We start from the raw sequence: 27,367 nt of genomic DNA, 5'->3' as shown, positions 1-27,367 counted from the left end.
AACAGAGGTTTATAAACATAGTTTTATATGCAAGCTGTGAACATTTTCACAAGTCGTGGTCTTTAAAATGCATTTGGTTTGAAGGCATTCTGTTTCCCTTCCGAAGATATGAACAAAAGAATATTGGAGCATGGTAAAAAAAATGGCTTAAAAACGACATAGTGAAGGCTGTGAAAACAGTCACAATGTACTTTGTACACACAGCAAGTGTTTTCGTAACTCTAGGAGGCTACAGGCATGCCAACATCATTTTCAAACTTTACCCCAGTGTGGGCCCTGCTTTGTTATCTCAATCACCTACTTATTCGTTTTACACCACTGGAAGACAGGAGAATGTGATTGTACTGTATCTTTATGGAATGTATGTTCTGTTTTCAAAATTAAAGTGTTTAAAATGTATAATTAAAAAAAAACTTGCAGCTTACTCAAAGATTCTAGATGATCACGAGGAAGTGTATTGCATGTCTAATGGTCTAATAAAAACTACAATATGCTTAAGAGTTGTTATACCAGTTTTTATTTTTCGGCACAGCCAGCCGGCTGAACCACACAGACACCAGCTAGCCTGCTAGAGTGCCACAATTTGCACTCAACCACATTCCAGATCACAGATCAGTCCCAGTGTATGAGATATTGCTGTTTGATCTTTGATCTGAGCTTTAATAGAGAGCTTATCTATGAAAAATAAATCTAAATAGTGAGAAAGTTATGACTAAAGTGAATTAAGGGACTTAGAATACAAAAATAATGATTTACATTGCATTGTCAGATTGTGAATCAATAAAGGCATTTTATTATACATGCGTTTGCGATTTTAATCAAAATGGGGTAAATGGGGTTAGAATTGCATTTGACATGCAATACATTTCCTCGTGATCATCTTAGAATCGTTGACTGAAGCTGCAAGTTTTTTTTATACATAGCATTCAGAAATACAAACGAGAATAGTTTTGTGGTATATGCATAGATTAAACTTTTCTAAAATGTATAACGAAATTAAAGACAATTAAAATCTGTAATCTGTAATCTTTCCACATGTAATGTCATTAGAAAGTTCAGTAAGTTCCTGCTTTGTCTAACGATGGTATCAAAAGAGAAACCTGTGCTTAATGATAATTAAGGGATTTAGAAGTCAAAGAAAATTCAACGTGAGTCTGAGTCACTGTGTCCTTCCTATATAATAATGACACAATATGTCTTTTATGTGTCACAAAAAACTGACTTGCTTTAACAAAATATAGTTACTAATCCTTTAGCCAATCTATCTGAATGCCCAACTATCTGAGAAGCCCTCCGTGAAACCAAAAGGAACCACAATTGAATGAGTGTTGATAATAAGAGAGAAAGAGAAATAATAAGAGTCCCTGTTACCCCTATTTTGATTTAAATCGCAAACGCGTGTTTAATTAAATGTCTTTATTGATTCACAATCTGACAAATGAAAGGTAAATCATTATCTTTGTCTTCTAAGTATCTTGATAAACTTTCAGCATAGCTTTCTCCCTGTTTAGATTTATTTTTCTTGGGATCTGGGGATCAAACGTGGAAAGATTAGATTGTTATCATTTTTATTTTTTAAATAAATTTTAGAAAAGTGTAATCTATACTAAAAGACCGTATTTATTTAATGCCACTTGATAGTTATATTATTAGAGACAAGAATTCAAGTTGATACTGTTTAGACTTTTAATTATTTTAAACTGTATTACAGCATCATACACATGCTTAAAAGAGAAGAGAGAAAACGCAACATTTCGGCTATGAAGCCTTCTTCATTTGTGAGGGTCTTCAGCTCAAAATGCAACGCTAAAATGTAATTTAGGCTCTTAACGGGTTAAACTATGATTTGGGCTCGCTTGACGTCACTGCCTTTCATCTGAAATCGTGCTTGAATCCTGCTAAACTAAAAATTAGACACAACAAGAGAAGAGGCTCTGGCGAAATTTCTCTGTGAAGTGTAAAATGTAAAGTGTCTCCTCCTTTTAAACTTGTTAATGTGACACGGAAGATATTACTATATGAATGATGTAGCGATTTTGGCTCATGTGGGTTTGCACCCTACACCATGCGATACCGATGTGTACATATAGTATGAGCATGTTGTGACATTTAGAAATATAAAAAATGTCAATATACTGTAGTGTCCATAATATTTGCTATTTTAGTTTTTCATTTATTTGTTAAATGAAAACTCATAGCGATTGCTGGATTTAAAAACCCAACCTCACACTTATAAATCAGCCACTTAAGTGATCACACCACCGATACGGTCATCTGCAAAGCACTGAAACAGCAGAACAGCCCCAAAACCAGCATATCCACTTCTAGACATTACATTGACATTAACAGAGACACTCTGAGCAAGCGTCTGAAAGAACACACTTGGTCTGTGTACTTCAACCCTGTGTCTAAATGTGGAGAGAGGAGTGTAGGGGTCTTGTGCATTTGCTGGGACGATCATTAATTGTAGCAGTAAGTCACAAAATGATTCTTCGATGGCTATTAGAAAATCGAACTTGCGGAACAACCCTGCAACGCACACACGTGGATACTAATACACGACAATACATTTATTAATACATAAAATGTGCATTTCAACATAACAGATCTTATCGTGAGGGTTAGAAGAATACAAAAGGTAGATATTCGATCATGAAGAGTTACAAATACCAAGAGACACATACATTCAGTATACCATTCATTTATACCATTTCGTAAAAGAGCTTTGATCACAACTTCTACACTAGATACTTAAAAGCAAGTACATCACTCATAGAAATTAAATTGACACAATTGGGGTTGAGGTAACAATTGAATTCTCGAGCTGTAATTCAGAATGTTGAATACTCATCCAAATCGTGTGGATTCAGATTTCCCACGGACACTAAGGAACAGCAACAGGCTGTTGCTGTGTCCAATCAGCATCCTCTGGCCCGGTGCCATGCAGTCCTGGTGCGGCTGGAGGTGTGGGAGAAGGAGGGAGACGTTCCAGCTGAGACATGCTGGCAATGACTCTCTGAGAACCAGCTAGGTAGTCCCGGCTGAACAAACAGAGTTTGTGCACATGAAAAGTGACTGTGGGTCCGAGCAAGTCACACTCTTTAGACGGGAAGAAGACCGCTTTGTTCCCAATGTACTGTAGCGCTAGTCCTGAATACTGAGATTCAGCTGTCGACAGATCCGACAGTAGTTCACTCGTAGATCAAGCGAGCATTCACAGTAGGTTTCCGGCGGTTCACGAGGCTTGCTGCTGGGCTAACCTCGAGTGGATCCTTTGCTTACGTGTGGGCGACCTCCCGTCTCGAATCTTAGAACGGAGTAAAGTCCTGGCACTCGGACACACTGGCCGTCACGTGATTGTCTGAGATGAGTCTGAGAGTGTCCTGGAGGGGCACCTTCTGGGCCCTGTGCTGCCTCTTTTATCTGGAGGAACTAGGGTCGTTTATTGGTTGAAAGTTCGGCGGGCATTTGAGGCCCACGTGGGGTTACCCTGCCCTACCAGTAGCTGATTGGCTTATCAAGGTGGAGGATGAGTAACTATACTCTCTGACCTTAGGGTTGTAAACCTTGGGATGAGACTCTCCCTTAGAATCTCCCAGACAGAAAGGCGCCAGAGATGACCATTCATTGGGTGTGGCTGGAGAATCTCAGCCTTGGGAGTTGTTCCTTATCAGGAAACTCTATCACACAGAAAAACACCTTAAATCTGAGCCACATGGAATGGCCTCTCTGTGTCCAGCACCACTAAGATGAGGGAGAGAGGAACTGGCAAGGGAGCAGCAAACGTAATTCCTGTATTATTAATAAGCCTTGCTGCTACAGGAGGTTAATGGAAAGTCTGTGTCTGTGCTGTTCACAGGGTGAAGCTGGACAGACCGGGGTCACCAATGTCCAGTGGTGTGTCCATGAAGAGTGACCAGTCAATGGATCCACCAATACAGTTCACTGATGGAACCTTCATTCCTCAGCCCAGGTGGGATCACTGTTGTCCATTGTGTGCATCATGAGATGATCAATAAAAATACTGCTGAATATTTTTATTTATATACTATTTTTCCAAAGCCAAGGATGCTTGACGTATGTGCGTGATGCTGATTACCTGGTGTCTTTCAGGAAAAACACAGACTGAGATCCTTGGGTTAATTAGCTACTAACTACCAAGCTGACCAGGTGGACCCAATCATTCCTTTAATGATTGTAGTTTAGCTTGTAACTGTGGACACTACTTGCATCTTTTGGATTTTCTGATTTTCACATTCTGGATGTGATGAATTTCTGCCTGCTTTTACAAGGTTAATAATTTAAGTGGACCAGAGAAGGATTAATAGGTAATTGAATTTACAGGATAATGTGACTGTGTGAAGGACCAAAAGGGAGATGAGAAGATTTATCAGTTAGACCGACATCACCAGCTACAGTACACGATCAATATGTGACTTCATCTGAGCAGCTCTGACTCTCCAGTAGAAAAGTGACTCCAGGCTCTCTGAGCTGCTCCAGTCTGGAAACCAGCAGAAACACCCTGGAGTTCAGGCTCAGGTTCACACACTGGGACTGTGTGCTGCCCCCTGCAGGCTCTTTCCTTCAAGCCATGAAGAGGGAAAGGGGCTGTGAGCCTGGATGTGAAGTAGAACAGCCTCAAAACCAGCATATCCACTTCTAGACATTACATTGACATTAACAGGGACACTCTGAGCAAGCGTCTGAAAGAACACACTTGGTCTGTGCTGGACAGACAGGGGTCACCAATGCCCAGTGGTGTGTCCATGAAGAATGACCAGTCAATGGATCCACCAATACAGTTCGCCTTTATTCCTCACCCCAGGTGGGATCACAGTTGTCCATTGAGTGTATCTCTCAACTGGTCATGAGACACAATTGTTTGACCTGGATCACTTCTCCATTTCTTATTTCCTTTGCTCTGTGAAACATTTAAAAATAATGAAGAATTGACAGATAAAAAGTACTGAAAAAAGAAAATTATATTTTCTTACAACTAAGGGATGAAACAGTGAGTATGCAGTGTTGTTATGACCACACACAGCAGTGTTGTTACGGACACACACAGCTCTGGAGGAAGAGTGAGCTGTAATTGACCACAATAGTGAGGAGCAGTAGATTATAGAACCTTGATTCTCAAAACATTTCTCTTCCTTTGAAGTTATCTGCACACCATGTGTGACAGAGGAAGAGGGCTGCAGAACCATCTCCCAGCTATATGTCCATGACTTTTTTCCTCTTCCTGTCTTGAAGTCTGCAAGGATCCTTTTTTTCTCTTGTCCTGAATTCTTGTGCTTGTATTTTGTTTGTGTAAGGAGCTGTACAGAGAGATTCTGCGTGAATTTTGTGACTCTCGGTCTTTGAGTTCAAGGCACAATATGAATATTTTGGTCGTTCACAGGTCTGTTGGGCATGGAGATGTTTTCTGTGACTTCTGCCTTAAGAAGATGGTCAGGGCTGTGAAATACTGTTATGTCTGCCCAGCCTCCTACTGTGAAATACATGTCCGACAGCACTACACAGTCCCAGCTCTGCAGAAACACAGACTGGTGGACATCAGTGGAGACCAGGACCTCAAACTGTGCCAGAAGCACAGAAAAGCTCTGGAAATGTTCTGTAATACTGACCAAACTCTCATCTGCAGCCTGTGTTCAGTGCAGGAACACAGGGGACATGACACCGTCTTTATGTCAGACCAGGGACTGACACAGGTAAGAGGCTTCGGTCACTCATCTGCTATATAAAATCAGACCTGTGCTGAATATTGACACTATTTTCACCAGCTCATTTTACTGTTAAACTCTAAACACTGAGTGACTCTGTGTGTCCCTGTGCTCTCTTCCAAAAGACAGAGATAAAGAACTGTAGTGACTAGTGAGACAGAATTAATACACATTCATCACTGAGGGCAGTTGGGTGTCTGTGTGTTGTTTTATTTCACATGTACAGTGTAAAATATTAGTGACCACAACCCACTATCTCAGTGCGGATACACCAAGGAATGGTCTCTCATTCCTACTGTGGAGTTGTTGTCACTATGGATGCCATCATTGTGTTAGTATGAAAGCTTCATACCTCTTGATTCCTTTAAAATCTGCCAATTCTACCTATTTCTGAGTCTCACTCTTCTCTCTGTACTTTATGCTCAGGATGTGAGGAGAGATGTGATACGAGGATTCCAGGATACTGACCAAACAGGTTAGTGTGAAAGAGAGTGTGTTAGTGTGTGTCTATTTGTGGTATGCGGGTATGTGAGCGAAGGTGCATCTGTGTGTAGAAGAACAGACAGGTCAGTGTGTGCAAACGAGCGTTTTCTGACAACTGCCAGGTATCAGACATAGTAATTTAAAGTTTCATACACCAATTTTAAATATACTGTATAGTATATGCAGTTTATTTATTGATATACCACCTGTCACAATTGACCCACTGAGCAAATGGGAGGATGGACCCTGTATGGTACCTCAGGTGGTCAGGAGACTAGAAGATAGCTTCCAGAGTAAATGAGGACTAGGCAAGAGACATGGATCAATGGTAAGTTCCATGGGTCATATTGTGAAGAGTAATAAGAAGGCTTCCAATCCAGGAGAGGGCTAGGCATGGGACATGGTCAAAGGTGAGTTCCATGGTTTGTAACAAGAAAAGCAAGGTGAGGGTTTAGAAACTAAGGCAAGGTAGGAGCTCATGAGAACAACCAATACCAGGCAAAGAGTAAAGGGTTTTGGAGGGTTTAAGTATTGTGAGAGGAAGAAGGTGCACTGATAGATGGAGTGTCTCAGTTGGCTGTTTGGCAGGAGCGGTGTCATTTGGCAGAAGTGCTCAGGGCTGGAGTGTAATTAGCGCGAGTGGGCTTCCATGTGAGAATGTGGTGGGATGAGGGCATGACACTACCAAAACATTTACAAGAAACCAAAATTAGTAATTGAATATATTTGTGAAGAGATCTGCTGTTATATGAATCATTGATTGTTCTCCTCCCAACAATTATTATTAAAGAGTAAATAATTATTAAAGAGTAAATAATTTAAAGTAAGTTAAAATACACTAATAATATACTAATGTTTTATTATCTTACTTATAGGTTACATCCTTCTCATATGTCAGTATCATGGTTAAATCAAGTTCATTTCTCAAAGACAAGTAAATATGCACTTACCATCATGTACTACTATACCTGTATTTGATATAGTTAAACTCATTAGAATTATAATGTGATTATAGAAGTATTATACGCAAAGATCAAGGAACTGATCTGATGATGTGCTGATGACAGAGCTGAGCAGAGTTATCACTGTGGCTTCTTCAGCTGCTTGTTCTGTGCAAAGAACCTACAAGTAAGACACTACATCAAAAATTAATTAGTTGGATACTACCTTAGGAAGCAGAAAATCACTTGGCTAGGATGTCATCAGGTATTATAATGATATTAACCTGCAGAGTCCTCATTGTTTCATCATCCAAATTGGCTGGTTAGCGATGTCAGATCTATTGTCTTGGGTCTCGTTCTCTTTGTAAAGGCAAGAGAAAGATTATTAGAAATCTTTAATAACACTTACAATGTTACAATGAGGTAGAGAAAAAATAGTGAATAAAAAAAGTTTTAAAATCCTATAAGTAGAATTATAAAATTCAAAATCTAGCATACACTTAAAAACAAACTACTATATATATATATTAAAACATTATCTTTAATTGAATTTATAAATAATAATTACATATAGGCAGTTACTAAAATAGACAATTACAGTAAAAAACAGAACAGAATAATCAATGGCTAAAACAATCATAACCCCCAAATTGTAAAGATATGCGAGAAACAAACCCAAGTTGGTTTGTTTATAATAAGAGGCATCTCAATTCTTTGTTCTCTGGCACAATTTTGGTGAAAAGAATAATACTTCAGGCACACTAGAATGAACAAATATTTTTGAAAAATGAAAATAACTACAACATAAAACAGATTTCCTCAGATGGTAGTTGAATATTGGAGATCCTGCACACATTATCCCCTAACTTGATCTTGACTGGATCTTTGGTTACACATCTGAACCTGTATCATTGAATTTAACCATTTTAACCTTCATTCCATCCATAACTGTATGCCTTCTTTAACCTTTTTGTACTTTTCGGGTAGTTAGGAAGAGAATATGATCTCATCTTGGTAATTTCCGGCCACTCCATCTTCTTGTTTACTGGCAGGCGACAATGAAACGACAGAGGCTGCTTCATCTGTGACAGCCTTCTCCTGTTCCACATATCTCTAGGAGTCCCTTTCTCCCAGATAGCTGACTTCCAAATGTGGAGCTTTTAATCTTCCACTACTAGCTGTCTTAGCCAGAGACTGAGATTACCCTGAAATTCAACTTACTCAAATCTGAGCAGGTATTTCTCTCAGACAGCCCAGTTCTCTCTCATCCTCATTAGATCAGGGTGTCTGTAGCCTTTCTCAATCTTCTGTGGGGCTGCAGCTAGAACCGGCCCCCTTCCGGGGTTTGATCCTTCACTAGGTCTCATTGCGAGAGCCTGAGTCTCACTGTTAAACCTGACACTGAGGATGTTAACAACTGTTATACAGTACCTGACAGAGAGATCTGACTCCCCTGAGCCGACAATCAAGAGTCAGAGTCTTTCTATGAGACTCTGTTTCTCTCTGCCACAGCAGACAGCAAGATTCTGACTTCCTTGAACAGTCAAGGATTATTCAGTCTCTGAAAACTTACATCAAGAAGTCTTGCTTCGCACAGGTGATTCTAATTCCCTAATAGCCTCATGAGGATTTAATACATATTCTCCCTATGGAAGCTGTGGAATATTGATTTAAATATGGAAGCTAACTAGTGTACCAAGAGAAAACCTACAGTATATGGACATTAAGAGATCACATAGACTCCACAGAGAATGCCCAGTCCAGAATCCAACCTACAATCCAATCCAAAAGCTGTGAGGCAGCAGCGCTGTCTGCTGCAACACGGTGTCACTGTGCAGGTACAATAAGACCTAGTCAAGTCAATAAAGCCTGTAAATGCAATCAGTAATGTAACAACAGGGTTAGCTAGAAAAGCAGAGCAAGAGTCACATAAGATACAAAGAAATAGAAGTGGACAGACAGTATTAACTGTGTTAAAAGCATATTGACATGTTCATAGGTTTACTAAAGGAGGGCAAGTTCATAAAGGAGGGCAAGTAGTGAATATCATAAAAAGCACAAGAGGAAGCATGATTTTACTAACAGCATAATTTTATTTTTAAAGAAAATTAAACAAACTTAATAAAATGAATAACAAAGGAAATTTACAATACAGTAATTAATATTTATTATATATATAATATAATTATATTGTTATTGATTTCTTTAGATATGCGATTCCATATTATATTCCTTATTAATCAAATTCTAAAAGTATGCTTGTTTACTCCGGTATCGAGCGTATTCGTAGAAAAGCTTAAAATGATCACTTTTATCACAGAGTACTGTATACTGTATAAACGTCCAGTTCAGTAACATGGTCAGAGGGAGCAAGGAGCACGTAAAAACGTTTCCGAAGTAACCACATGTAAGACTTTGATGCTTAAAATGTTTAGGGAGAAATGGAATACTAGTGTATGGGGCAGCCATATACAGTTTACATAATATGTTTATGTTCCTAAATTAATGTTGTTTATGACAGATGCATTATGCTCCTATTCTTTTTATACTCAGCAACTACAATTTCCCTTTAGCTGTAAAATTCCATTTAAATATTCAATACTAATAAGTGGATTAAAATGTGAACAGTAAAGAGATTAAATGATTAAATCTTTTCACTACCGACCAATGCACCACGAGTGCCCCTGTCGGTCATTTTGACCAGCCAATCACGTACCGCAGTACGGTGCGGTGGCTTGTGAGTAGTTGCGTGCGGTACGGGTTTGTACCGCGAACTTTGAATGGCTGCATCTGTATTTGCGGGGGTATGGAAGTTTGCCACCCCTGTGTCCATGATTTGTGGACTTTGAGACAGCTTATGACTCTCTACCCTGGGGTATCTTGTTGGAGGTGCTGTGAGAGTATGTGATGCTGGAGCTGCATCTGTGTGTCATCTGGTCCCTGTATTTACAGAGTGAGAGTTGTGTCTGCATTGTAGGTGTTAACACAGGCATGTTAAGGTGTGTGTTGGACACACCAGGGTTGCATCTTGTCTGCTCTCCTGTTTGTCATCTTTATGGACAGAATATCAGGGAGCAACTGAGGTTTGGAAAGTCTCTGTTTTGGGAACCTGAGGGTAGTGTCTCTATTGTTTGTGGATGATGTTGTCCTCTTTGCCTCATCTGATTGTGATCTGGAGAGGTTCACAGCTGAGTGAACCTCCAAATCTGAGGTCATGATTCTCTCTCAGAAATGAGTGGCTTGCTTAACTGGAAGAGTTAAAGTACCTCGGGATTTTGTTCACTAATGATTGACCCACAGATTGGTGCAGCAGCTGCAGTAATGCAGATAAAATACTGAACCATGGTGATGAAGCAGGAGCCGAGATTTCAGATCAAGCTTTCAGGTCTCTGGTCAATCTTCCCTGTCCTCACCTATGGTCACAAGGTCGGTAGTGACTTTGGGTAGTGACTGAAAGAATGTAGGTACAAGCGGCAGAAATGAAGTTTGTCCTTATGGTTGGTGGGCTTACTCTCCATGAGGAGCTCAGTGGGCTGGGAAGATCTGGTGTGGAGTTGCTGCTTCCTGGATTGAGAGGAGGCACTTCAGGTGTCGCAGGCATCTGGTGAGGATGCCTTCCTGGCATCTTCTGCTGGAGGTCTATCAAACACAGCCCACTGGGAAGGGAACCTGGGGCAGACCCAGGACACACAGGAGGGATTATACCTCCCACCTGGCCTAGAGGCGCCTATTGCATTCTCTAAAAACAGAGAGAGATATTGGATCCTGTGCAGAGAAAAGAGGATGAAAAAGTAAGGCCAGGAGCATAATCCAGAGAACATAGTAATGTAGAGAACTGAATTCCAATAAGTACATCAGGTAGGTGGTTGCGTCAGCATGCGTAGGCTGCAAAGGAACAAGTAATAGGTTTATTCCATGCTGAAAAGAGAAGAAAGAAAACACAACGTTTCGGCCATGGAGCCTTCTTCAGGTGTGAATGGCTCCATGGAAGGCTCCAAGGCTCCACACCTGAAAAAGGCTCCACGGCCGAAATATTGTGTATTCTTTCTTCTCTTTTCAGCATGCAATAAACCTATAACTTTTTCCCGAATTCCAACAAGCCAGGTATCCAAAAGAGCCAAGTGTAAAAGCCAAAGATTAAATCCTTAAACCGTAGTCAAAAGGCCAGGCAGATTTCAAGAAGCCAGGTATGGGAAATCTAAAAAGCCAAGAGTAACAAAACCAGAGATGAAATCCGTAAACAGTAGTCAAAAGGAAAAAGCTGCTCAAACAGGGCAGTTTATGTTCGGCCAGGGTGTCCTAAAATAGGGAAGTGCCATGGGGTGTGGTGATAGGACAGGTAAGCTGGTTGGTTAGGTGCTTCGGCGGAGTCTATGCCTTGTTAAAGGGACAGAGTGTGATACATGGGATGTAAGAGCGCCTGGGGATCCCTCCAGGGGACTGGAGGCTGTTATTGGCAAAAGAGAAGTCTGGTCCACCCTGCTCAGCCACTTACCACCGTGATCCTCACCAGGAGTAAGTAGCTGGAAAATGATGATGTTGATGAATTTTATTACTTCAAAACATGTAGTTCAAATTGATAATGAACCTTTGATTTTGTAGGTAAGACCACAATTGTTTTCCATATGTCTGTTCATCTGATTAGTGATATAATCATACCACTCAATCCAGTAAGTGTATAGAATTGAATTTCTGAAGTAGGTACTGTAACACATCCTGTTGCTCTATCCTCTACCGAAGATCACACTGGGGATTTCTTTAGTGAATCAGTAGCCTGGACTGTGCCTTATGATTCCTGAACGTGGACTGCACTGTGTTCTACTGAGAATAACATTTAGAAGTTCTGCAGTTAATGATCCTCAATGCCGCATTGATACTGTACCTACAGTATCTGAGTGAGATTGTACCCTGTTGTACTCTAAATGCAGTCATAAAGAGGGCATTTGGTCCATCTTGCATATTTTGTGGTTTTAGATGCTGAGTGAAATTAAAATTTCATTCAATTATTTTTTTTAAACATCTTGGGTATCAAGTGACTTGGAAACTTGATCCATATACACACCACTCCTTGTATGGAGCAATGTTTCTCATACTCAATACTAACATTGAATTTCTTTTCAATTTCATGAGCCCAGTGCTGGAGTACTACAGCTGCTAGTGCTGATTTCCCAGTCTGGGGCTCCAAAGCCATTTACAAAAACCTAGTAAACTGTCTGCCATGAGAGATTTATTAAATTATTAGGAAGCAAATTGCCTGACAGATATACTGTAAGTGTGAAAACACCATCAGTTCTGCTGCTCCAATATACATTTTATTCTGTACTCTGTCATGGTCTGGATTTGATGGTTCTTTATCCCTGTCACTGTTTTATAGATGAAGCCCTGACAAGAGTCCAAGACAAATTGAAGTCCAATCTGAAGAGGAGGTTTGAATGCATATTTGAAGGAGTTGCTGAACCAGGGAAGAAAACAGTCTTCAATGACATTTACACAGAACTTTATATAACCGAGAAAACTAGTGGAAGTGTCAATGTTCAACATGAAGTGTGGCAGATTGCAGCATCATCCAAGAAAAATGCCTCTCAAGAAACATCAATCAAGTGCAATGACATTTTTAAACCCTTAAGTAGCCAAAAAAAAAACATCCGAACTGTACTGACAAAGGGGATTGCTGGCATTGGAAAAACGGTCAGTGTGCAGAAGTTTATTCTAGACTGGGCAGAAGGAAAGGAAAACCAAGATGCTCACTTCGTTTTTTTTCTTCCCTTTCGAGAGCTAAATTTGATAAATGATGATGAATATAGTCTCATTGGACTTTTCCAGCACTTCTATCCTGAAATGAAAGAAATTGGTAATATTGACTTAGGTGATAAAAATGTTTTACTCATCTTTGATGGTCTAGAAGAAAGTCAGCTTCCCTTAGATTTTCAGAACAATAAGATCTGGCGTGACATAACACAGACAATGTCACTGGATGTGCTGCTGACAAACCTCATCAAAGGAGATCTATGTTCTTCTGTTCATGTCTGGATAACATCCCGGCCAGCAGGAGCTGGACTGATCCCTGCCGAGTGTGTTGATCGAGTGACCGAGGTACGAGGTTTTAACGATCAGCATAAAGAGGATTATATTAGGAAGAGATTAACTGATGAGAGCCTGGCAGGCTCTATTATCACACATATCAAGTCATCAAGGAGTCTCTACATCATGTGTCACATCCCACTCTTCTGCTGGGTTTCAGCAACTGTCCTGGAGCAAATAATTGGAAAACAAGGCTGTGAGGTCCTGAAAACTGAGACGGAAATGTACACACAATTCCTGATAATCCAGACTGTCAAGGGACAGAAATACCTCAAGAGAAGTGAGGGATGTATACCAACACTATTAGAGTCAGATAAAGACGTCATTATTAAGCTGGGGCACCTGGCTTTTCAACACCTGGAAAAAAACAGTTTTGTATTTTGTAAAGAAGACTTGAGAGATTGTGGCCTTGATGTCACCCAAGCTTCTTTGTACTCTGGTTTGTGTACTGAAATATTTAAAGAGGATTCAGGACTGTTTAAAGAGAAATTTTATTCCTTTATACATTTGAGTATGCAGGAGTACTTTGCTGCTCTATATGTGCATCTGCAGTACTCAAATAATAAAATCAATCTTCTATCTCAAAGCAGAAAAGAAATCCAAAAAAAGAAAGGTGAAGAAATGCATGTGTTTGACCTGCACAGAATTGCATTGGACAAAGCTGTAAATAGCAAGAATGGGCACCTCGACCTTTTCGTGCGCTTCCTTGTTGGCCTTTCACAAGATTGCAATCAGAAGCTCTTAAGCTTCCTCTTCACACAATCAAAAAGCATCCAACAGAGCCAAAAGAAAACAATCAACTATATTAAAGAATTGATTAGGAAGGGCCCCTCTCCAGAGAGAAGCATTAATCTCTTTCACTGTTTAAATGAACTGAAAGACACTTCCCTAATGGAGGAAGTCAAACAGTTTCTTAGATCAGGAAGTCTTTCAGGAAGATGCCTCTCACCTGAACAGCTGTCAGCACTGGCGTTTGTGTTGATGATGGCAGAAGAGCCGTTGGATGTGTTTGACATGAAGACATACACAACATCCATGGACGGCTGTTTGAGGCTACTGCCACTCATCAAGTATTGTAGACAAGCTCTGTAAGTGATGCGACAAGAATGTCATTTTCGGCAATAAATTCATTTTCTTAAAGTATGATTATAATCATCCACCTTTTGAAATGTCTTCTTTTAAACTGTGACAAAACTGAAGTCATGCCTCTGAGCACCTCCAATCAGCTATCTAAAGCCAATGTAGTAACCCTATATGTCAGTTGAAGATACTTGATTCAGGCTTCCTATCATCTCAGTATTTTTCTGATTTATTATCTTCCTACTCCCCCACTTTGTAATCTTTGTTAATCTGATTATGGTATCCTGACTGCCCCTCCAGTTCGCTCACACTGTATAGATGACAGGGCCTTCTCCTACTGCACCACAGGGCCCTGGAATTCTATCCCCATGAGTATAAGAGAGTCACCTTCACTGAGAGCATTCAAATTCAGACTCATAAACTTCATCTTAGAAGAAGTATTTTCAGGGAATGCAAGTAATTATGAAAATACCCTGATGGCACTTCTTCAAACATTAAATGCTACAGTACATACAGTACCTCTCACTGACTTTGAAAAAAGAGAGAATTATTGCATAAAGATAAATATATTATGTAGTTGACATGTTTAAGTGTAAAATAGAGGAGCTTTTCAACTTTCCATGTCATATTGTAAAAGCCATAAACTACAATATAATCTTGAACTATACAGATTTCTTTAGGGATGTGTTATAGAGCAGCCAGAGTTGAAGTGTCAGAAGTAGGTTAATATGCAACGGGGTGGCCTCAGGACACTCCAGATACTTGGAGAAAATGCATAATATTAATATGCAGGGGGCTATTAGGGAATAAGGAACACGTATTGGTAGCAGATTTACCAGTTTAAGAGTACAATGAGTACAGTCTTAGTTTTGGGTTAGACCCACACTGTCAGGGTAAGTGAGAAACATACACTAATCTCACGGGGAGACTCCTGAGACACTGAAAGACCAGAACCCAAAAAGGGTTCAGCAACAGCCCCAGAGGGGAATGGGGCACTAAGAGTCTCGCAGTGAGGCTCCTGTCTGTCTTGGTCTAGACCTGTGTAATATAATAAATGCAATCTTGCAGTGAGATTGCAAATAAACAGTGTTGTGGTAAGACTCTAAGTTCACACAGTCTGATTTATTGAGCTTTGTAGTAAGTTCAGGAAATCATGCAGCGAGGCTGCTGGTTATTTTACGAGTCTCAAGGGGGAGAACTCATGTAACAAAGTTTACAGTTCAGGTTAGAAGTCTCATGTTGAAACTGTTAGGTTGTAAGGTAACAGAGAGAAGGGGAAAGTTTTCAATAACACAATTTCTTGTGTCAGCTCACTGTATAGAAACAAGGCAGTTTTGAGAGCATACTGACCAAAATGGAAACAAACAAATTGATGATAGTTTCCACTGATTGTATTTGTAGGTAAAGAACATTAAAAATGGAGGTATCAGATGGGACAAATTTATGATGTCCTCTTTTGTATCTGAATCCTAAATCAGGGGCCCATCTTAACTTAATTTCTAAGAACATGACTCACAGGAGTTAAGTTGTACCAAGGTTATGGAATTGCTGTATGTGCTTTTGACATTAAATTGTCCTTACCCTCCATTTCACCTTTCTTCCATTCCAAAAAAGCAACAGGTTTTCCTTTGAAAGCAGGATTTTAGGCCTTGAAGTGAGGAACATGTGAGGTTTTTATTGCTTCATGTGATAACATTTCTCTTTTAACACATATTGTATGTATAAGGAGCCATACTTGAGACTGAAAACACTTTTTGCAGTTTCTTGGCAATTTGCCTCATCTATACTGTTCTCCTCCCTGAACCTTAGAACCTCAAAAACTCATTTAAGCTGTCAATTTCCTAGACATCATATCTGATTCATAGCTCTTTGACATAGCAGTTATCTTGTAACTGTCTGTTGGTTACCTTTTCTTCACAGAGTCTGAGACCATTAGAATACTGTATTGGGAATTGCCCTAAATTTAATAACAAATACATTTAAAGTACAAATAAATTCATATTATTACTTTATATTAATATATTAACACTTAATACTAAAATATTGATCATTATTTTATATTTTTTTTATTTCTCTGTACAGGCTGGACCACTGTAATCTCACTGGTGAATGCTGTAAAGCTCTGATCTCAGCTGTTCAGTCAAACCCCTCACATCTGAGAGTGCTGGACCTGAGATCCAATTACTCAGCAGGCAAAGAAGTGAAGTTACTTTGTGCTGTGCTTAGGAATCCAGCCTGTAAAATGGAGACACTGAGGTGAGAACTGCAGGAGTTTAGGAGAGAGGTGACCTTGAAAGACATGCTACCATAGAGCTATGTGAACTTCAATTAATCTCATTGCTAAATCATTTAATGGATTTCAGCATCAGTTTCCTCAAAGTGATTGTGTACTAATTCTATTTGTTTATCTGATACTTTTTTCATATGATCAGAACATCAGGCAGTTGGCATAACTTCTCAGAATGATCTCCGCTTATCCAGTGCTGTTGTGTTCCAATTATGTTAATGCAACCTGTTAACATCATGTAAACTTTAGTCACAAAGTAGCAGTTAAGATATAAAAGCAGGTCTTTATAGTGAAAATAGACATGCTTTTTCAAACAAATGACTAACAGTAGGTCTTCTCCCATTTGTAGTCTTTTTATTCTGTGAATAAAGTTAACAGCTTCAAACTAAAATAAAATATTAGATTTATAGTAGCAGACTTGGAATGAAGATGGACTGTTAAAACATCTTATACATTCATAATATAATCCAAGATAAGAAAGTTAGATTGATTTCTATATTTGTAATACTGTTTTACACCCTGGGTGAATTACAAAAATACAACACCAGAGTCCGATCAGAATGTTGTCTTTCTATGTGTTCAAAGGTGGGATAGTGATGAACCCCCTTCTTCTTATTTCTGTAGACTGTCTGGCTGTCAGATAACAGAGTGTGGCTGTGAAGCTCTTGCCTCAGCTCTCCAGTCGAGACCCTCAAGCCTGACAGAACTGGACCTGAGTCACAATTGCCCAGGGGACACAGGAGTGAAAAAGCTGTTTGCATTGCTGGAGACTCCAAGCTGTAAACTAAAGAAACTGAAGTAAGTAGAGAGTTCGGGAGAGTAAGACATCAGTCATAAAGAATGTAGCTGTTCTTATAACTTCTGTCTCATACATCTGTGCCCTTGTTTTCTATAATGTAATCGAAACATACATATACAGATGCGGCCACTCAGAAAACGTAGTATATCTTCCAAATGCCTCAAAAATAACACTATGCGGTAGTTATGTAATTCACTGGCCAAAGACAATGTTAATGTTAATGTTAATAATTAAACTTAAAATTAATATTCCCTATTAAGTGGTATTAAATTAGTATGACAACTTTTTTATAACAATAATGGAAAGTGTTCTTATTATGTATTCTTAGAAACTAATAAAACTTTATAGCTTTTTATGAAGCATATAAACTTTATATACAGTTGTTAGAACAAGAATGTCAAAACTTACACCAAAATAACCACCATAAGTTATAGAGTTAAAGACTATGATGCATAAAATGTTTGTGAAGAAGGTGGATTACTGTTTTGTACTTTGTTTTTTATATTTAGCTACCTCTACCATCTTCTGTAGGTACATTAGGTATATATTCCATATAAGAACATACTGTATGGCTTTAAAGCACTACAGTGCAGGATGTGTGAAGCATATTTTCATAATTGAAATGTAAAGTTAAATTGTTTCCTGATTACTTGTTGCTGAAATCTGCATTCAAACAAAATATAGATTAAGTAGGTAGCTGTATCAGCATGCGTAGGCTGCAAAGGAACAAGTAAAGGTTTATACCATGAAAAGAGAAGAAAAGAAACATGTTTTTGGTCTTCGGGTTCTTCTTCTTCACATCCGAAGAAGGATCCACAGCCGAAACATAGTGTTTCTTTTCTTTTCAGCATTGTATAAATCTTTACTTGTTCCTTTGCAAAATATGGATTATTTCGAAGCAGATGCAAACCTGAAAGAAGGCCACCGCGTTCACAACAAGCTATTTTTTATATATCCAACTGAGTAACTTGGTTTTTGTAAAATAGCCCTACTTTCTTTTTTAATTAATTTAATATTTAACACTGTGCTGTAATACACAGTTTAAAATAAAGAAGTCTTAACACTATACAACTTAAATTGTATAACTGGAAAAAGATTATCCCCAGCATTGGCTGGGATTCATTCAATTCATTCATTCTGCCTGCCTTTCTGGTGACTGCCCAAATGCTTCTACACACCAGGTTAAGCTTTCATTGCTCCACCTGGTGGTACAAAGTAGTGCAGTGTGACGACTGAATATTTTTAAAAATGTGCAACACCCCACAGCACTCGTGCTGCAATGTTCTGCATTATCCTCTGTGCATTCTGAATGGCTGGATCTGTATAAATATATACATCTGTACAATACTAGGCATTATCCAGAAAGATTCCTCCACAGAATCCAAATCTCTCTACTTCAGTATTAACTGAAATCACTTACAAAACTAGTATTTTATCCTATCCTATCAGCTACTGACAGTAAATATGAAGGATAAAATTCCATGACCATCACTAAAAGAGGGGATTAGCCTCCAAATGATGGAATGTTACCCACAGGCAGCGAGAACTGAACGTTTAGACTAAACTGACTTTGAGTCTTTGTCTGCTGCACTGTGCAGAGACTATGCCCACACCCATACACTTCTGCTTTTTTGATTAACCTGCGATATCTGCTGTACTGACCTGATAGAAGCAGCAGCCAGGAGATGGTAGAATGAATTCGAGAGCAGGGTCTGCTGAAAAAATGCAGGGCAGGCAAGTGAAAGGAAAACTGACACAATCCTGAGACACAGTCAGACAAGCATGGGTCAAGCCAAGAGAAAGTGAGAAAAGCACAAAGGTGAATCCATAGGAGAGTCAAATAACAGTCAAATTCGAGAGTTAATTTTCCCCCTTTTCTCTTTTTTTTGCGGGCGGAACACACATTCCACAACATCAACCAATCAATTAAATCACAGGTGCCCAACCTTTTTTAATGTAAGATCTACTTTTTCGTTCACCAGTCCAGCACTATCTAACACTATGAATTTGAAGCTCTGATATGGGAAAAACATACTGTAGGCACATCAGTACAATAGTGATACCCATCACTAAAATGACAGCAAATTAAAGCAAGTGGCTCATGCTTCAGTGAACAAGTAATGTTCCCCATTTTAGAAAAAAGAATATCTAAGCTTCGTCGAGAACACTTGTAATTTTTATTTACGTGTTGACACTGCTGATCATGTCAATTACATTTTTATTTTGTCCCTGCAGCTTGATATTCAGCTCATTCAGCAGTTTAGTCAAGTCTGTGAGGAATGCTAAATCCAGAAGCCATTGGTTATCCTCTAATTGGTCATATTCACCATGTTTAAACGACTTGAGAAACTCTTTGATTTCAGGCAACAGCTCTCTGAACCTCGCCAAAAATTTTAGTTTTTGAAATCTCCAAACAGTAAATCGGCAGCAAAGCTTCTTTTAATACCTTTCCTTTGCTGAGAGACCTTTTGTGCCATTCTGAGTGAGCCAAGAAATGGTTCACTCAGAATGATGCGATAATTGCTGCTTTCCCTCTTGTATCCCTTGTGAAAACCAACTGCTGTGCTGGTAGTTGAGATTTTAACTTTTCCACTTTCCATAAATCACTTTTAATGGGAAAGACTACATCATCCGTTTTGTGTGTAGTTTTGAATTGTTGTCCTATATTTCCCTTTTTGGCATAGATGCTAGCATTGCAGATTAAACACCCACACTTTGAATGAGAAAGTACCAAAAAATCATCATGCTCCCATTCCTTGTGGTAATGGCAAACTTTCGGTCTCTTTGCTTCATCATTTTCGCTCAAACACTACAACTATCAAATAGGCAATCAAACATATAAAACTGTTAGCAAATTTGTCACAGCTAGTCTGTTTCACTCCCGCTATGCAGTGTAGCAAATGTGGGGTTCGAACGGCAATAACCAGGAGAACATTCTTGCACACACAACACTATTTACAGAGCTCCTGTAGCCTTTTTTTCAGTGGCAGCCAGCACCCAGGCAACAGAAACTTTTACAATGCAGTCAACAAGGGTTAAACACACACAAGGGCAGTAAAATGTATGACTTACAGCATAGATCTGAATGGATGATTAGGCTATTGAAAAAAGTAAATAGTCAAATAGCCCATTTATTTTTTGCCAAACATTCTTGCGATGGACTGGTTAGCACTCCTGCGATCTACTGGTTGGGCAACCCGAATTAAATAATTTTCTTTTTTATTACCTTATCCCCTCCTTCCCTATTATAGCTTTAAGTAAAATATACTGTATTTAATCTGACTACACCACCCTCAATAAAGTTGAGAGAACCTCTTTATTATAGTATTCAGCTTCTTTAATTATATTATATTTAATTATAATAATACAAATATCAATGTAATAATTTGTATGCTATATTTTATTATTTGAGAAAGTCTCTTTGTAAAAAGTAAAACCTATGTATTGGTCAGGAATCAAATTCAGACATTCCACATGACAGGCAAGAATTCTGCTAATGAACACAGCAACACATCATACAGCTTGGATGAGCTAAATTAAAAACCACAAGCACTGCCTTTTTTCATTTTCTACTAATTTTCAATGATACTACAAGTGTTTCTTTTTCCATTGCAACAAAAACAACAGAACAAAGTTATTAAAACAATCACGTAAAAATTGTTCCAACATATCCAGAGCAAGTTGAAGAATATAATGCATAAAATGTTTGTGAAGAAGATGGAATACACTTCTATCGTGGAATACTGTTATTTTTTGCTACCTCTAACAGATATATAAATATGTTTATATTAATAAATTAATATAGTAAATGATGTTCAAAGATAGTTTAATACTTCAGTTATTTTTTTTATTTTCACCTACCAAAACTTCCCTTTTGTTACATGATTATATATTAATATTCCATATTAAGTGGATTTAAAGAAAATTAGTAATACAGATTAAATGAAGCTGTGGTTTCACTATCATCTAACACACTACTAGTGCCACCTTTCAATTCTCTTTGGCCAATGAAAAATTAGCTAAGATTTTGTCAGTATTTTAATAGTTCAGTATGCCAGATGATATTGCAATATGCCACAGTGAGCTTGCTTTAGACCAGGCATTTACAGCACAATTTGAATGGCTATATTTGTAGATTACCATATGTCATGAAAGACTGGGCCCAGTTCATATAAAAAGCATTGGAAATGGTGGTTGTCTTTTTTACTAGGTTTCTTTTTCTATAACTTAAAATACAATGTATCATTGCCTATGCTCGGATGCTGTTTGTGGACTTAAGCTCTGCATTTAATACGCTGCAGCCCCATCTATTCATAAGCAAGTTGAAGCAAATGTCCGTTAACCATAACGTTATATGATGGTATCATTCATTTTTAACAAATCGTACACAGTATGTCAGGGTCAGCAAAACTCTTTCTGAGTCACGATCTATTAGCACAGATGCCCCTCAGGGCTGTGTGAGCTCTCCAGTTCTGTTTAAACTTTATACAAATTATTGTACAAGCAGTAGTCAAAGCAACTTAATTTTCAGATTCTCAGATGATACAGCTGTTCTTGGCTTAATGCATACCGTAACCGTGCTGGTCTACTCATGTTGAGTGTGCTCCAAAGTTCAGCAGCGCTTATATTTACTGTGAAGACTAAGAGTGTTTGGGGTTCAACAGGAAGTAATGCTACTCTTTTACCATGCTGTAATCGACAGCATATCAGATATGGTATTACAGTGTGTTTTGGTAAGCTATCAGTTCATTTAAAATCGCAAATTACCTGCCTCATCCAGACAGCTTTGAATGTCATGGAAGTGAAACAGCATCCCTCCCTGCAGACAATCTTTGAAAAATCCATAATCAAACAAGCAAGAAAAAATTATATCAAATCCTTCCCACATCCTCAACTCTGAATATCAACTTCTTCCTTCTGGCAAATGTGTTAGGGTTCCCAAATGTAAGTCAAACAGATACAAACCACTATCCATTAAAGCTGTCAACACAAATGTCAAGGGTAAACACAATTTTGACTCTTACAACCCACTTGAGTTCAATATGTTTTTGTGATGTGTTACATGTTGTTATGTGTTATATTGTAGGTCAGGTACAGGAATGACATGTACACATATGAATACATTAAGATGAATCAGAATTTAAATAATCTAGATTTCAGATTATTTTTATTATAATGGTTACTGAGAAAACTTAAACAGGTGTATCAAAACAACACAATTCCTTCTCCATTTTAATAGTTCAAAGTTAAACAACACCAATGAAGAATGTCATGCCAATCATGGGAAACATGAGCTGTCTCACCTGACTGTTTTAAATGAACATTTTTTTCTATCCCTACTTTGAAGATAATCTTGATTAATAAACCTATATTATATAAGTTATATAACAAACATTTGACAAACTAAATGTAATGTGTAAACGTGTATGGTTTTACATAGAAAAGACGTTGTCTGTAAGAAAACAGCATAGGTGTTTGAAGTGTAAAATATTTATCTTGGTATTTTTTGTTAGAATCATAAAATGCACCTGTAACACCTTTTTTAGAATGTTGTATACTCAAAAATCAATGTGTTGCGCTTTACAAAAAATTAGCTTAGATTTTGTCAGTATTTTAACAGTGTAAATAAGGACAAATCGTAACATTAACTTTTATTTCAATGTGGCGTAATTTTAACTCTACACGTATTCTCCACATTAACAAAGCATAGTTTAAATGAGTTATATGTGTAATTCCTAGTTTTACTATATATTAATCCTACATCTATTCATACACGCTCCTTTCAGATTTACAAATAAACCCCTGAGCTCTTCCATGTAGCCTAGGTTATTGCCTTATCACTGAGGGGACCTGCAGTGCACTGGCCTCAGCTCTCCGTACAACCCAGTGTCAGCTGAAAGACCTGGACCTGAGGGACAATGATCTGAGGGATTCAGGAGTAAAGGAGCTGTCTGCTGCACTGGAGGATCCGCATTGTAAACTAGAAAGACTGGGGTGAGTTTGTGAATGCTGTGAACTACAGTAATTGGGTTGAGTACTGCAAAAGGGTAACCAGACATCTTTATTTTCTATTAAAGGCCCCATTTTCCTGACTTTTTTCAAAATATTAAAATCTAAAGAGGTTTTGACAAAATTATATGGGCATCATGCAAACACCAATGTGGGCTGGTTTTTAGGGTTCAATCCACCTGGTTGTGTGTGCAAAGCAGACAGGTGACTATACTATCCATATTATTTTTTAAATGATGTGATCTTAATTGACACATCTGCTTAAATAAATAATTAGCTAAGATGCTAATTATGAGTTCCCATTAAGTTTATATTTCAGTTGTGTGCAGTATTGGTATTTCAGAGGTTTGGTCAATCCAAAGTTTGTAGGATTTAAGATGCTAGGCAGAGCAGTGAGACGTTGTAAGCATCTGAATTAACAATGTAAGTAGAGCCAGACTACAAAAAAGAAACTATATATGCATGAGTTGGGATATTGATGAGCTATTCTCTCTTCAGGCTTTCTGGATGTTGGGTCACAGTGGTTGGCTGTGCAGCTCTGGCTGCAGCTCTACAATCAAACACCTCAAGACTGAGAGAGCTGGACTTGAGCTACAATCATCCAGGGGACTCTGGAGTGAAACTACTCTCTGCTGTCCTGGAGGATAAAAAATGTAGACTGCAGAAACTGAAGTAAGTATAGAGACTAAGAGTAGAAGGTCTGCCAGTGACAAAAGAGGAAGTGTCATAGAATAATAATTCCTTATACTTACATAGCACCTTTCTGGACACTGCACTCACACTTTACAGGTAATGGGGATTTGCTTCCACCACCAATGTGCAGTACCCACCTTGATGATGTGACAGCAACCACAGTGTGCCAGTATGCTTACCACACATCTGCTATCACAGCTGAGTGATGAAGCCAGTTCAGAGATGGGGATTATTAGGGGGCCATGGTAAACGCCAGGATGTCGGGGTACACTACTGTTTTTGAGAAATGCCCTGGGATTTTTAATGACCAGAGAGAGTCAGCACCTTGGTCTTACATTTCATTTGAAGGACAGCTCCTTTTTTATTGTAAAGTGTCCCTGTCACTATACTGAAGCATTAGGACCCACACAGACCACAGGGTGAGCACCCCCTACTAATACCTCCTCCAGCAGCAACCCTAGCTTTCCCATGAGGTCTACCATCCAGGAACTAGCCAGGCTCACCCCTGCTTAGCTTTAGTGGGTTACCAATTGTGAATTGCAGGGTGGTATTCTGTAGCTGCTGGCTATATAGAATGTTATAATAGTGTTCTATAATTGTTTATTCTTGAGGTGGAAGATCACCTACAAAGCCTACAAATAAAGACATTCCATGATCAAACCTAAACACAACACAAAGATGCATGTGTAACCTACCATTGCAGGGTTGATATTTTTCCCCAGGTGGGTCATAAACAGCTTGGCAAAACATAACTTCTGCAAAACGGTCAAAGGCTATAGTCGATGAATTCCAAATTTAGTAGCTATTATTCTAGTGACAATGCAACTAACAATAATCAATTTTATTAGAACTTTTCAACAAGAGCTATACAACAGCAGTAATATATGTCAGTGGAAAAATCTCTTCTACCCGCTGCAGGTAAGTGTCTGTGTGCAGTACAGGCTGACCTAGCGCGAGAGAGATACAAGCAGCTTCTGTACACTAAGTGGAGGGGCAGGAGGGAAAGTGACAGTAGTGACGGACATGTTTGTGTGTGCTAACCATAGTCACAGAAGGGTTAGTAAGCTGAGGGTCTAAAGTTGTGGTGCTGAAAAGGCAGATTCATCAGCCGTGGGTTCTTCGCCAGCGAGGACCAAAGAGAGACTTTAAAGAAAGGCAGCAGAGGCTGCTGGCTGCAGTAGCCAGTGATGTGGCAACGGTGGACAGCAGACTGACTGTAGGCTGCAGAAACCCATGTGCGATTACTCGTGGACTGGAGAGGCATTGGAGAAGAGGCATGGCCTGGGTGGCTGTTGGTCACAGACATTCACAAGGTGCTTACTTCAGTTTATTATTTAAGCACGGTATGCAGGAAGACAGCAGGTGGAGAAGACCTGAAGTCTCCCCCTGAAGGGGAGCTATGTGAGCACATGAGACCTACTGTAAGGGGTCAGAGGGGTTTGGGTGGAAAAGTGCTTTCAGATTGTAGCAGGTCTTCTCACCTGCCTTGTCATTCTGGAAGTCTGTTTTGTGAAGTGTAGTTGGTGTGAAAGCATGAAAAAACAAAGCAGTGTAAAAACTGAGTGACAGTGTGTGGAGATAACATATACCAACAGGTACACAACCAGTTCACTCAGTGAGGTAGGGCCTGTCTATTATACCACACTTAGTGACTGTTTAGGCCTTACTACAGGTCCACTAACAGCTATCAAGTGACCTTGTTTGACCCTTTATTGTCTTTATAACTAACATTATCTTGACCTGCCCACTGTGTTCTAACCTGGCCAGGTTTAAGTGATGCTTAAAAAAAATCTGTAATCAAAACATCTTGATGGATTTGGGCAGGGAGTTCCACAAATAAGATTAGCACTGTAAGGTGTTACTACTTAGACTCTCATCATGCATTCAATAAGGCTTGTCAAACTTGTGGATCTTTGACACCACAGTCTTCTGCCAGTATGCAGGCATGTCTCTGTGTGCCTGAATCTGTGTGTCTGTTCTGTTTTCATACAGTGTTGACCACATTGGAAAGGACAGGGACAAACCAGGACTGCTGAAATGTGAGTCAGTTTTTAATTGTTTATGCAGACAAAAAAGGGGAGAGGGGGCACAGAGGAGGATGAAGACAAAGTGGACTTTTCCTGAATCTACCCACATCTGTCATCCCTCTGTCTTATGTTGCTCTCTCAAACTTCATTACAGTCAGTTAACTGTGTATTACAGGGCTCTCCTCTGTCATATCTTTCTGATTTAACATTTCCTATCTTACTGTATCTGTGCAATTTCTTTTTCCTCTCTCTATTCACCTCTTCACTTTTAATTTTTCCAGTTCCTTACTATTTTTTTTTCTTATTAAATTTATTGCATTTAGTTGTAATATTTTATGAGATCCACTTTTTTATAGGGGAGTTGTTTTCTTTTTTTCAGATGCGTGTGATCTCACATTGAACCAAGAAACAGCCCACAGACGTCTTGCTCTGTCAGAGGAAAACCGGAAAGTCACAGTTATGAGACAGGAACAGCCATGTCCTGATAACCCTGAGAGATTTGACTATTGGTCCCAGGTTCTGTGCAGAGAGGAGCTGACTGGGCGATGTTACTGGGAGGCTGAGTGGAGTGGGAAATGGGTATCTGTTGGAGTCGCCTATAAAGAAATTAGCAGGAAAGGATGGAGTCAGGGTCCCCTTGGATCCAACAACAAGTCCTGGTCTTTTAACTGCAGTGACCAGTTTTACTCCGTCACAAGGAGAGCCGGGCTGACATACCTGTCACTCTGTCCTCCTCCAGAATAGGAGTGTATCTGGACTGCCCAGCTGGCACATTGTCATTTTACAGCATCTCCCCTGACACACCAATTCTACTCCACACTGTCTTCACCACTTTCACTGAATCTTTGTACCCCGGATTCTGGGTCTGGGGTCCTGACTCCACTGTCTCGCTGTGTCAGATAGAATAACTGCTATGTCCTTTGGGAGAAGGTCTTTTTCCATCTCTCATTTGCCCTCTGTATCTACTTCAAGATTTGTGTTCAAAATGTTTATCAAATTAAGTGTATTTTTCAGTTTTGTTTACATGCAGGTTGGGCAATGCTCGTTGATTAATATGTACAGGTAATATGATACAAAAAACAGTCCTGGAATTGCTTTCCCGTGAGTTTAAGGAAAATGACAATTTTAAGTCAGAGGAATCCACCTTTTCAAGGCAGACCACAGGTGAAATACAATGTTCCTGAGGCAGCACAGCTTTGCCTTAAACAAGTGTGAATGGCTGAAAAGAACCGAAAGAGACAAGA

General features: G+C 39.1%; 1 protein-coding gene and 1 pseudogene across 48 annotated transcripts in view; both read left to right on the top strand.

The window, feature by feature from the left end:
- LOC148647083 (NACHT, LRR and PYD domains-containing protein 3-like) overlaps positions 1 to 27,367 on the top strand; it is a 1,669,284-nt gene that overhangs the window by 1,519,042 nt on the left and 122,875 nt on the right. The window lies entirely within an intron of this gene.
- On the top strand, positions 824 to 27,031 carry LOC148647085 (NACHT, LRR and PYD domains-containing protein 3-like; annotated as a pseudogene).

Source organism: Lepisosteus platostomus, chromosome 16 (assembly GCF_059453375.1).
Source record: "Lepisosteus platostomus isolate fLepPlt1 chromosome 16, fLepPlt1.hap1, whole genome shotgun sequence".
NCBI classification, from domain to species: domain Eukaryota; kingdom Metazoa; phylum Chordata; class Actinopteri; order Semionotiformes; family Lepisosteidae; genus Lepisosteus; species Lepisosteus platostomus.
Note: the sequence above shows the minus strand (reverse complement) of the source record. Positions and strands in the feature narration are given on the sequence as shown.